A 12790-nucleotide genomic window follows, 5' to 3' on the forward strand; every position below is an offset into this window, starting at 1 on the left:
ATGTGGCGATTAAAGCTACAAAAAGGGGATTTGGAGATTACGGGTGAGGCAGCCGTCAGGTGAGGAGCCTGCAAGGCCAGGCTAATACTTACCGCACAGGTCGGCAGCAATGTCGGCAAGTTCGACCCCAGCCAGGTGTCCCGGAAAGCTGGGAAGGGTGGGCCTGAAAAGGCTGGCTCGTCCCGGAATGATGTGAACAAGGGGTTGCGACCGTTGGTAGGCTCTCAGCAACCATCGAGTAAAGCTAACCAAGGGGAGGACCTCCCTTGAACGAAGACCGAGTGGAACAGAAGAAGTCAAAGCAGCAGGTAGAAGTAGTTAGGGACGCCAAACCAAGGCGTAAAAGGGTAGGTGCCAAGCGCGGGAATGACGACGCGCTCGTCATCAAGACCGAACAGTCGAAGTACTCGGACGTCTTGAAGGTGATGCGAAGCGACGCCAAGCTCGTGGATCTGAGAGCCGACGTGCGCAGTATCAGACGTACTCGTACGGGTGAGATGATCCTGGAGCTGAAGCGCGATAAGGAGCGCAAGGGCACCGCCTACAAAAGTTTGGCTGAAAAGGTACTTGGCGAAGGAGTAGAGGTGAGGGCTCTCACACAAGAGGCGACTCTGAAGGTTAATGACCTAGACGAGGTCATCGAAGTGGAAGAGCTCGTCACGGCACTGCGACAACAGTGCGAGGTGCAGATGGCCGCCGCAGCCGTTAGGCTACGGAAGGGGTTATCAGGGACACAGATAGCTGGTTCAGCTATCTGTGGCGGACGTGAAAAAAAGTCCGTTAAAGTAGAGAGGATTAAGGTAGGCTGATGCGTATGTCATCTGACGTTCCATGAGCTACAAGAGGTGTGCTTCTGGTGTCAGGAACCAGGACACAAGTCATGAGACTGCAAAGGCCCTGACAGAAGCACACTATGTTGGAGATGTGGCGCCGAAGGCCATGAGGCACAAGGCTGCACGAGTCCACCCTAGTCTTATCTGTACCGGGAAAATCGTGAACAACAGGCATTCAATGCCCGGCCTTCAAGAAAGCCGCAGTGAACAAATAACAGAGCAGATAGCACAGCTGAATCTGAACCTCTGTGACGCGGCTCAGCAACTGCTTTGTCAGACGGTCTCTGAGTGCAGGACGGATGAGTCCAGAAAAATGGCGACGATATGGACGACGGGTAAATACCCCGTCCAGGAGTTGGTGTCTACTGAGGACTTCGTGGTCGCCAAAATGGACGGGGTCTCTTTCTGTAGCTTTTATGCGCCTCCGCCACCGATCGAGCAGTTCACGCAGATGCTGGACCGCATGACGAGCGTGCTCAGAGGGCGAATGCCTTTGGTAATAGCGGGTGACTTTAATGCCTGGGCCGTAGAATGGGATAGGGTAGCCTTTTCACGAACCAGTGAGGTCAGATCCTGCTAGAGACACTGACCATACTAGATGTCAGCTTGGCTAATGTCGTTACCAAGATTACTTTTATTAGAGACGGTGCGTTATTGACGTTACTTTGGTAGTTCGAACTGGAGAGTAGACGCTACACTCACAGCGATCAACTGGTGGTTCGCTACAGTATCGAATACAACAACAGCATGCAGCGGGTACAGGAAGAGCGGGTACAGGAAGAGGTCAAGGTCAAGCCTTCGCAGGTGGAAGACATCATACTTTGATGAAGCGTAGCGGTGTTCTCGTGTGCGTGCGATGTGACCATGCCTTAGCAAGTCCACCCTAGCAATGGGAAGCCACTGGGCTAGGCGACGGATGCAGCGAGCACGATCTGAGGAAGAGTGAAACGAACGGCGGGTGGTGTTCGCCGCAGCAAAAAGGCCTGCTTTCAGTGTCTCTGTCAGAGTGCCAATGCGAATCCGTGGTGTGATGCCTACAGGATCGTGATGATCAAGACGAGAGATGTAATGGCACCTTCAGAGCAATCTCCAGAGATGTTGAAGGGGATCATCGAAAAGGCTTTTTCCACGTAACGATCCTAGTCCTTGGCCTCCTTTCGTAGGACATCCAGGGGCTGGGGCTGGCGACGAGGAGAAGGTCACCGATGTGGAACTTGCGGGGATAGCAAAGTCCCTTACTGTAGGTAATGCCACAGGTCCGGACGGAGTTCCGAATCTGGCCTTAAAAATAGCTATTGCAGAGGCTCCCGAGATGTTCAGGTCTACTATGCAGAAATGACTGGACGAGGGAGATTTCCCAGAAATAAGGAAGGGGCACAGCCTGGTTCTATTCCAAAGGCAGGGAAGCCACCCGGAGAATCGTCGGCATATAGACCAATATGCTTGATCGACACGGCGGGGAATATGATCCTCAATAGAATGTTGAGGCACACCGAAGGTGTAAATGGTCTCTCGAGTAGCCGGTACGGCTTCCGGAAGGGGAGGTCGGCCGTAGACGCTATCCTGTCGGTTACAAAAACCGCCGTGGAAGCACTCGAGCGTAAGCGAAGGGGGATTCGCTACTGTGCAGTAGTCACTCTGGATGTAAGAAATGCGTTTAATAGCGCCAGTTGGCCAACTATTGCCGTTGGGTTGCCTTTACGAGTTAAGGAAATGTATGGAAAAACAATAAGGTTAGCCGATGCACCAAAAATCCTAATTTTCAACTCGAACGTAAAATTTGTGCTGCTGTACGCCAGTAAAAATAGGTGTGTATCAGTGGAAAATAATCAATGGCTGCTGGTCTGCAACGATAGATGCCTACGGTAAATAATTCGTTCATGGGGGGCCCACAATTGGATCTCCATCGTCCAGCGACAAAAATTCGGGAACGAAAATGGAGGTGGGTCACCCACACTCTACACAGGGGCAGAAAAGGAAATCTGATAGCAAGCGTTAGATTGAAATCCAGCAGGACATCGCAGCAGATGTAAGCCCAGACCCTCATGACGGCACAGCCTCAACAACGAAACAAAACAAGTCGACCTGCAATAGGCCAGGATGAAGATATTTCAATTCGGCCCTCTGCTCCACCGGAAGAATTGAAGATCCTCAGTGGAATCTGTGGGCTCCCTTGTAATCTGCGATTTAGAAAGGTACAGATCTCGCATAAGCGTATCATGCACAACACGCTTGTACTTCCATTTGTCATTTACGAGCATGAGACTTGGACCATGCTCTTCTAGAAGGATCAGCAGGCACTAATATTGTTCGAGCGACGCGTGTTTAGAAAGATCTTTGGCCTCGTGTAAGAGAGGTGTGGTGTGTGAATGATGAACCAGGAGCACGCTGCATTCTGTGGCGAAACTGACATCCAGAAAGTGTCCAAAGCTGGACGGATACGATGGGCTGGGAAATTGAGGTGAACCACACGCGGGTTGAAAATCTAAATAAACCTAATAATAATAATAGGTATGATGGGCAGGGCAAATTGTGCTAATGCCGGAAACAAATTTGCAAAATTAGTGATCGCTACTGATTCTGTTTGCACAAGAAGGCAGGAGCTGCAGTTGCAAACCCAGTTCTACGGCGGCAAATTATTGACTCAGTATTGTTATTATTAAACAACTAAATAAATGGATTAAAAATCTCTTAAAGTGTAGAATTCTGCTCAAAACTTTCTGTTGTGAAACTGAAACAATTTTGCCTCAAAAATATGATTCTGTAATGGTTTCTACACTGATACCTGAAATCAAATTTCATGCACTTAACTGTTGAAAACAATGACTCTACTTGCGTCACATTTCCCTTGCTGTAATACTTTGTACCACAACGTAAATGCTTAGTATGACGCAAACGAATCATGCATTGGCACAAGTTGAGATTACTTATTTTGGTATTGCTCCCATTCTCCTTAGTTTCTTAGTATTCAGCAGTGCAATAGTGCTGCGAGCTTCAAATGGAAACTTTTGTGTGTTATCAGCTAATCGACAGCACGTGGTAGAGCACTCTGGCAGCACGAGATTTGAATTAGATCAGACAGATTATGTCTAGGACATGATTTACAATAGCAGTAGAATACATTTGAAGAAGCATTACATTATTTACTAAGAGTTGAAAATCTTCCTTAAAAAGCATTTTCTTCAGAAACCGTACCTAAGAGATCTTTCTCACTTCCTGGTTTTCGATCTTACTGGGTGGAAACCATTCTGCTAAAAATAGCTTATTTATTTACGAACTAGGCATCCGACCTAATATTCAAATGATCCTAGCCGGTCCGGTTTAGTTGAGTCTAAATATAGACGATTGTTATTTTTTTTAGAGTTAGTTGACCATACGTTCTGAGTCGCACATCAACAAGCATCTTCTAAGCTAACGTGGAGGTGCCAGTCAGTGGAGCTGTTTCTAGACACAACAATCTCAATTTCTGCTCACAGAACGAACGAAACTCTATCACTCATACGCGAGGCTGTATGTATTGTGTGAGCGATTCGACAGTGCGGCAGTCGCTGATATGGCATAAATCATAACTCCAAAAGTGATGTAGCTCTTGTATGGGGAAAGTGGGACAGAACACCCCATCGTTGCGAATGTGGAAAATTGTATGGCGTGAACTACCTTGTATGGTGACAAGATTGCCCACTGGAACTTTCTGTTGTGGCATGAAATGAGATACATGAGGGCTCCATCAAACTCTTCACAGGAGCAAACGAAGGAGAAGGCGACTCGTGGTATTCAGTACATTAATGCCACTAAATTAGAGTCAGAATTCTATACATTGTGCCCTTAAAATTAAATGATCATTTGAAATGTGTAAAGATCTGCTACACCTGTGACTAATCAACAAAGCCTGTTTGGGTTTGGATCTAGTTTGCGAAGGCGTTTTGAACCATTCCTCTACATAATCCCATGCAAGACGATCCACACCGTCGTCGTCAGCTGGAACCGTAAAAGATTGTTTATAAACAGAGGGTCTGGTCGAGTGGGTGAGCTAGAAGGCGTAGGCAGTACCTACAAATACACATGCCGGCTCGGTGCGGTGATTCAAAGGCATCAAAGTGTTTCGCAATCTGATGACCATTTATAGACGTGATGGATAAAGCTTGCTGGAGATGCAAAGCTGTTGCTGTGCAGCGCAGGGCCGGCTTTTTAGAACGTTTAAAGATAAAATAAAAATAATTATCTTGCATGCAAATCATCTTGTTGTAAGATAAACGAAATATAGGAAACAATATATGGTGTTTTTAGATTGTAGATTTATGACTAATGTCAAACTTAATCCATCGAATCTCTCGACTCCTGAAAACGAACGTCATGAACTTCTACCAACGAACAAAATTGGTCATGCATAATCACGTGCTGCTTCGGAATCGTGCTTCACAAATTTTAGGTGGGCAGGGATCGTGTTGGGCTTTGATTGGAGATTCAGAGGGGGTCAGAGGCAATTCAAGATAGTTCAGGGCGTTTCAGAAGCTTGCAGAGGATTTATGGGAGGCTTCACATGCCGTCAGATGAGTTTCACGAGAATTTCATAAGGGTTCCAGAGGCGCTTCAAGTCGTTGCAAAGCATTTTAATGCGTTCCATGAGGTATCAATGAAGTTTTGGTGTGATTAATATGCTCTCAGTTGAGCTTCAAGTGAGTTTCGAAGGCGTTTCAGAGCGTTAAAGGGGATTTCTCGAGGTTTCAGAGATATTTTATTGGTTCAGAGAAATTTTTCATAGCCTCTCAAGTCATCTTCACGGGCTTTGAGGCGTTTCCAGGCGTTTCAGGGCATATCAGATTTCAGAAGGGGCTTCGTGGGCTTCACAGGCTTTCAGGTGAGTTTCACGGGCGTTTCAAAGCGTTTCAGACGGGGCTTAGGGCTTCAAGGTCTCACGGGGTAGATTTTGGGAGAGATTTCAAAGGCATTTAGAAGTGTTTCATGGGCAATAGCTTCAAGACGTTCCAGACTGATTACGCTTGTACGCTCATATGATTTTCGGCGGGATTAAGAGGCGTTACGCAGATGTTTTCGGTGGTTTCGGAGGATTTTAGATGCGTTACATGGGGTACGAGGAGATTCAGCGGGATTTTGGAGGCATTTCAGGAAGTTTATGAGCATTTTCAGAGATGCCATCACAACATCTTATGAAATGCTCCTAAAACGCCCTTTGAGACCCGCTGATAAGACCCTGACTTAAAATGCCTCAAAACGCCCCTGAAACCTCCGTAATCCCCTTGAAACGACCTTGATATCATCGTAATCAATTTGAAATGCCTCTGAAACTCCTTTGAACGTTTAATGAGCCCACTGGAACGCACTTGAAACCACCTTTAAAACGCCCACGAAATTCTATCAACGCCCCTAAAACCTCTACGCTTTTGACATGTTCTTGTTTTCCGCTGGAACTCTCTGAAATGCCTTAAATTGCTCCTCATACCTCTTGTAACGCCCTTGAAAGGCTCCTGAGACCCCCTGAAACGTTCCTGAAGCACCTTGAAACATTCTTTGGTGCTGTCTATAAACTACGTAGACTCGTTTTTGACAATCTTAGACCCCCTTAGCCCCACTTCCATACCTGTTCTCGCGAACTAGATTTCCTCATTGAAGACGAAACTTATTTTTTGCACAAATTTCCATCTTTTTAAACTTTTTTTTAATTTATAAACATTTTTATATTTTGCACCCTTAGTCATGTGCATAAAAAGAGGTTCCAGTGTACATGATTTCTGGCATTCCAAACTTAATAAATTTACGAAACAAGTTCATTTTGGCCACAAAGAAGGTTGATTTGAGCATTTCGATGACATTGGTCACATTGCATGATCTTCTGGCAGCCTTGTGACCCGTAAATTTGACTAGATTTTCATCAGTGTTGGCACAAGACCTTCAGGAATTGCTCCAGAGGATTATTCTGGTATTCCTTTAAGAATTCAATCTGATTTTGAAGTTGAGCTTGATTGACCGCCGGTGATGCTATTTCAGTATTGCCAGACCAGCTACACTCACACAAGGAACCAATGAGATATCTACCGGGGACTAGCATGCATCTTCAGTGTGTGAGCGTTGGTGATCTTCTATTTTTAGGCGACAATGGCGCCTGCCACGTCAAGTTGCAGGTCAATGTGGGGAAGGGTAAGGAAGTGATTATTGCAATCGTTTGTATCCACGTCTGACCGCATATACCTCTGCGTCAGCATAAATTCATGCGGATGTCGGAGTGTTGGTGGGACTTGATTGGCAGAAGGTTCAGACATTGGTGCGTGGATACCAGGGTAAGGTGATGGAATTGTGTGTTTTATTATTCCGAAGATGTGCGGCACATCAATTTCTTGAGGTTTGTGCTAACGTAAGAACCTCGACAATACACATAAAACGCGACGCGAGACAGGACACAACACTTATAGTTCTTACAACATATTAAAAGGAACTAAATTTACCTTTTAAGGACAAACGTTATGAAATCCCGCTTCAACAGTGCATCAAAACTTCAGACGCACAAATCTCAAGAGACAAGCTTCAAACAATAGTGCAGTTCATTATTCTGTTCTTGCTCACTTGTAATAAGCTTAAAATGAGAAGCTCAGGTGCGCTGGTTTTGTTTCCGAAAAGATTTGTGCGCTCGGAATCGTGAGTAGGTGCCAAAGTCGGCCATTGTGGCGGCCATTTTGGGATTCTAACAAGTCTGTCCTTAAACTACGTGCGGCACAGTTCGCTTGGTTGCATAACTTGTTGGCGTTATAGGATTGAGACACTGTGCTGTGAAGATTTATAAGGATGGGAAACGGCTTTTTCAACCCGTTTCAGTTCTAGCGATGGCTATCAACATTTAAATATAGATAAGTTGTATATGGGTCATTCCATATGAAGTGACCGAGAAAAAGTGGAAACGTGTTATCGACCATCACGGATTTTGTCCAAATTTTGTTGGAATGTTTGTTCAAATGGAGGAAGAAAAAATCCAAATTTTGGTGCCGATCGGATCACCCCTCGGCCCGTGGCAGCACCCCTCGTCTTTGCCAATACAAGAAAAATCCAAGTTTTCCCTTCCTTTTCTTAATTTATAGCTTTGAAACTATAACATATACACATTTGTGACCTTCGGCTTTTTTGAAGAAAATTGTTGGAGGAATCCAGGAAAAATATTATTTTTTCGATACAGTGTTGCCAAACATGTTATTTTTCAATTTTAAAATTTTAAATGGATTTTTCGTCAAATGAGTATATTTTGATTTCAAAAATTTTGATTCCATCGTGTTTATCAGACATTTTCCAATCGAAAAAGCTTAACTCCCCGAGGTCTTTTTGGCCGTTCCAAAGATACAGCGTTTTGAGGCTTGAAAACCGTTTTTCTCTAATATATAAAATAAGTCCAATTTACAAGTTTCGCTAAGAAATCATTATTCGATGCATTTTAAACGTGATTTGGGCTGATTTAGACCAAGGAGAATAGAAAACTAATTAAAAATAATAATATGACAGTGTTGCCAGTTTATCAATAATGGATTTATTAGAATGGATAACAATAAATTGCTAAAGTTTAAAATTTATGTATTTTAATCCTTATTTCAATTGAAATTCTACCTATGTATACATTAAGGTTGACGAAAGTGTTGCCAGACATTTTAATTTTATTATAAGAATCTACATGAGAATTTTTGTATCAAATCAAATTATCAAGCAAGAATCCTAAATTCATTTTTTACAATTTTATTACTATTGGCGAGAGACGAACCAGCCAAGGGCTAAAAGTCTCTTTAATAAAGACAAGTCAATCAACTATTGGCAACACTGAACCTTGATAGTTTTTGTTTGGTGTGCAACTTTTTATTCTTCGAACAAACCTTTAATAAGGGCAGTGGTAAATTCAAATGTTCAGTGAAATTTATTGATGGTTCAGAATTACGCTAATTGATTCCGACTGCTCTTGGTGTATTTTTAGGATTTTTTAGCTTTTCAGCCCGATTGTGAGATCAAAAACAACCTTAAGTTCTCATACTCCAACGCATACGGATCAAAACGTCGGAGTAAGAGAACATTGTTTTGTTGTTGTTTTTGTTCTCACTCACACTCGGACTGAAAAGCCAAAAAATCCTGAAAATAAGTTAAGAATTATGAAAAACCATTCTGGATGATATGTTATGCCTTAGCGTACAAGTTGCTATTCATTTTTTTCTGTTTATCCATTGTTTTGAACTTGTTACGGGGAAAGGAAAGTTTCCAAAAGTTGGAGTATGAGAACTTCAGGTTGTTTTTGATCTCACAATCGGACTGAAAAGCTAAAAAATCCTAAAAATACACCAAGAACAGTCGGAATCAATTAGCGTAATTCTAAACCATGAATAAATTTCAGTGAACATTTGAAATTACCACTGCCATTATTAAAGGTTTGTTCGAAGAATAAAAAGTTGCACACCAAACAAAAACTATCAAGGTTCAGTGTTGCCAATAGTAATAAAATTGTAAAAAAAGGAATTTATGATCCTTGCTTGATAATTTGATTTGATACAAAAGTTCACATGTAGATTTTTATAATAAAATTAAAATGTCTGGCAACACTTTCGTCAACCTTAATGTTTACATATGTAGAATTTCAATTGAAATAAGGATTATCTATCTATATAAAAATGAGTTTGAAGTTCCTTTGAGGCAACAAAACTCACGAACGGATGAACCGATCGGCATGACTCTTGCACGGTTCGATTCATATTCATGGTGGCTGTGTTTATATGTACAAAAAGTTACGAAAATTAGCTATAAAAGTAAGAAAATCGATAAAGTATAGATTTTTTATGAGCTGGGAAGAAAACCAACACGATTGAAATGAAACCAATCTAGAAGGCGGTTCAACAATGACCTCCACGGTTGTCAAACTGGCAAGACAAAGTTTGCCGGGACAGCTAGTAATACATAAATTTTAAACTTTAGGAATTTATTGTTATCCATTCTAATAAATCCATTATTGATAAACTGGCAACACTGGCATATTATTATCTTTACATAGTTTTCTATTCTCCTTGATCTAAATCAGCCCAAATCATCTTTAAATTGCATCGAATAATGTTTTCCTAGCGAAACTTGTAAATTGGACTTATTTTATATATTAGAGAAAAACGGTTTCCAAGCCTCAAAACGCTGTATCTCTGGAACGGCCAAAAAGACCTCGGGGAGTTAAGCTTTTTCAATTGGAAAATGTCTGATAAACACGACGGAATCAAAATTTTTGAAATCAAAATATACTCATTCGACAAAAAATCGATTTTAAATTTTAAAATTGAAAAATACCATGTTAGGCAACACTGTATCGAAAAAATAATATTTTTTCTGGATTCCTCCAACAATTTTCTTCAAAAAAGCCCAAGGTCACAAATGTGTATATGTTATAGTTTCAAAGCTATAAATTAAGAAAAGGAAGGGAAAACTTGGATTTTTCTTGTATTGGCAAAGACGAGGGGTGCTGCCACGGGCCGAGGGGTGATCCGATCGGCACCAAAATTTGGATTTTTTCTTCCTCCATTTGAACAAACATTCCAACAAAATTTGGTCAAAATCCGTGATGGTCGATAACACGCGGTGTGTACACTTGGTGTGGAATGACCCATATGTAGAGAGGAGGGAGAAAGAATATAGAAAGATACAAAGTAGGAGGAAATAGACGGGACAGGGATTGAACCCAGGACCTTCTGCATATGAGTCAGAAGCAGTAGTCACTAGACCACCAAGTCCGTCTACTTTGGAATTCAATCCGATTTTTATTCAAAAATTCTTCATGAAATTCCTAAACATTTCTCTTGAGATTCCATTAAAAGCCTTTTCAATTTTTTCTCTTGGACATTTTTTGGTTAATATGCATCCTGCTGTTTTATAAGTGTTTTTTTTTTCAGTAATTGCTTATGGGAATCCTCCAGATATAAGCTCCCTATCACATTTCTCAAATATTTTCCTCCGCGAGCATTTATTTGATACGTTCCAAAAACTTTGCCAAATCTCAACCATCCTTTCCCCTTCCGTATGAGATTTTTCTGTATTTCTTACATTACTTTTAATAATTTCTAATGCCACCCTCTTTTCCTACAATCGGGACGTACTTTATGGATGACCCCAAAGTAGTTACTTTAGGCATTACTCCTTCTGAAATTCTTCAAAACAAAAGTAATTCAGAAGGTTCGGTATTTACCAGAATTCTCAAAAAGTTTGTCTAAGATTACTCATTGACTTTCTTAGAATTCTCTGATCTCCTGGAGTTCCGTCTGGGATTTTATGAACTTTTATAGGACTTTCCATGATATTTCTTCCAGAACTCCTCCAGAAGTTCTTTCTCGGTTTGCCCAACCAGTTCTTTTGAGATTTCTGGAATTGTTCTAATAGTTTTCCAATGGTATTCTTCCAAAAGTTTCTTCTGAGATATTTTCTGCATTTTTCTTAGATTTCTCCAGATTTTTATTTTGGTGTTTTTCCATAAGTTTGTTCTCAGATTTCTCAAAGAGTGATTTGAGGAAATTCTTTAATTTCTTCTGGAATTACATAAGAAATTGCCTCTGCGATTCCTTCAGAAGATCCTTCTGAAGTACCTCTAGGAGCTTTTTTTTCTACTAGAGTTTCTTCTAGAATTCTTCCCGGATCTCCTGCCTTGGCTCCTGCTGGGATTTTCAAAGGAACTCCTCTAGATATATCCTCTTGGATTCTTCTAAAAGTTCCGTCTTTGATTCTTCAAAGTAGTCCTTCTGAAATTTCTCTTGTAGTTTCTCCTGAAAATTTTACTGGAATCTTCAGCATATTTTTAAGAATACATCAAGTAAGTTATTCAGAAGAGACTACTGAAATTCTTCAAAAGCTGGGTTTATTTCTAGAGCTCTTGTTTTTTTTAGAAGTTTCCTTTCGGGTTCTTCCAGAAATTTTGCCGTAGATTCCTTAGATATATTAACACTAGTTGTGCATTGGAGTCATTATGACGCAAACATGCAAGCTGGTCGTGCACCTCGTCTTCGTGGTGAACGTCTGCTAATGCACGAAGAAGGTTAAGCAGTTATTTCTAAAATTTCCACTGCAGTTTTAGTATCCCTCCCGAAGTTTCTCCTTGGTTAATTTTTACAGAATTGTTTCTGAGATTTCTCCAGATACTTCTCGTAGAATTCCTTCCTGTTGTTGCTTCAGAGAATCCTTCTGAAATTCTTCAGAAGTTTATTTTTGGAGTTTCGTCTGGACCTTTTTGGTATTACTGATGAAGTTCTTGTTGTATTTTTTTTTAGGATTCCTCCAGAAATTTCTTTCAAAATTTCATCAGGAATTTTGGAGAAGTCCCAGAAGAAATTTTAAGGAATTCCTGAAAAAAATCGCAAAGGGAACTCTAGTAGGAACAGTAGAGTGACTTTATTTGTTTTTGAAATGGGGAACTAATAGAGTACAGTAAAAAATTCATAAGAAATCTCATAAGGAATTTCTTGAGGTATTTAAAAGAAAATACCAGATGGAATCCTTCAAAGAATTTCTAAAAGAAACGCTAGAAAGAACTACTGGAAGGATTTCTGAAGGATCTTCTTGAAAGTTCGCATAAATAACATGAGAAATATGAAAATAAACTTCTGCACGAAGCCCTGAATTTACCCTGGGAGTTCTTTAGGTGCAGGAATATTTTAAAATAAGTATGTGATGTGATGGATTACTGAATAAATCTCTCTAAATTGGTGAGCCCGTTTCATACTATTTATACTGCAAAAAAATCATTCTGACCTACGGAATTGGAAAACATAAAGTGCATTTTTTTTTAACTTTTTTAATGGTCATGTTTGATTCATCTGTGTTTCAGATTCCTGGGCATTGATCAACCTGAACTTTTAACTGTAGACTTGAAACGACGAGAAATCTCAATGAGAAGTTAATAGTGCCCTCCATTTTGAGAAAAAAAAAATAATAAAATTTGAAAATAATCGACTTTA

The 12790-nt window shown here is 41.0% G+C and overlaps 1 protein-coding gene across 5 annotated transcripts in view; it reads left to right on the forward strand.

Annotated features, from left to right (window-relative positions):
* Positions 1–12790, forward strand: part of LOC109429174 (serine proteinase stubble) — a 555654-nt gene that overhangs the window by 449735 nt on the left and 93129 nt on the right. The window lies entirely within an intron of this gene.

Source organism: Aedes albopictus, chromosome 3 (genome assembly GCF_035046485.1).
Source record: "Aedes albopictus strain Foshan chromosome 3, AalbF5, whole genome shotgun sequence".
NCBI lineage: Eukaryota > Metazoa > Arthropoda > Insecta > Diptera > Culicidae > Aedes > Aedes albopictus.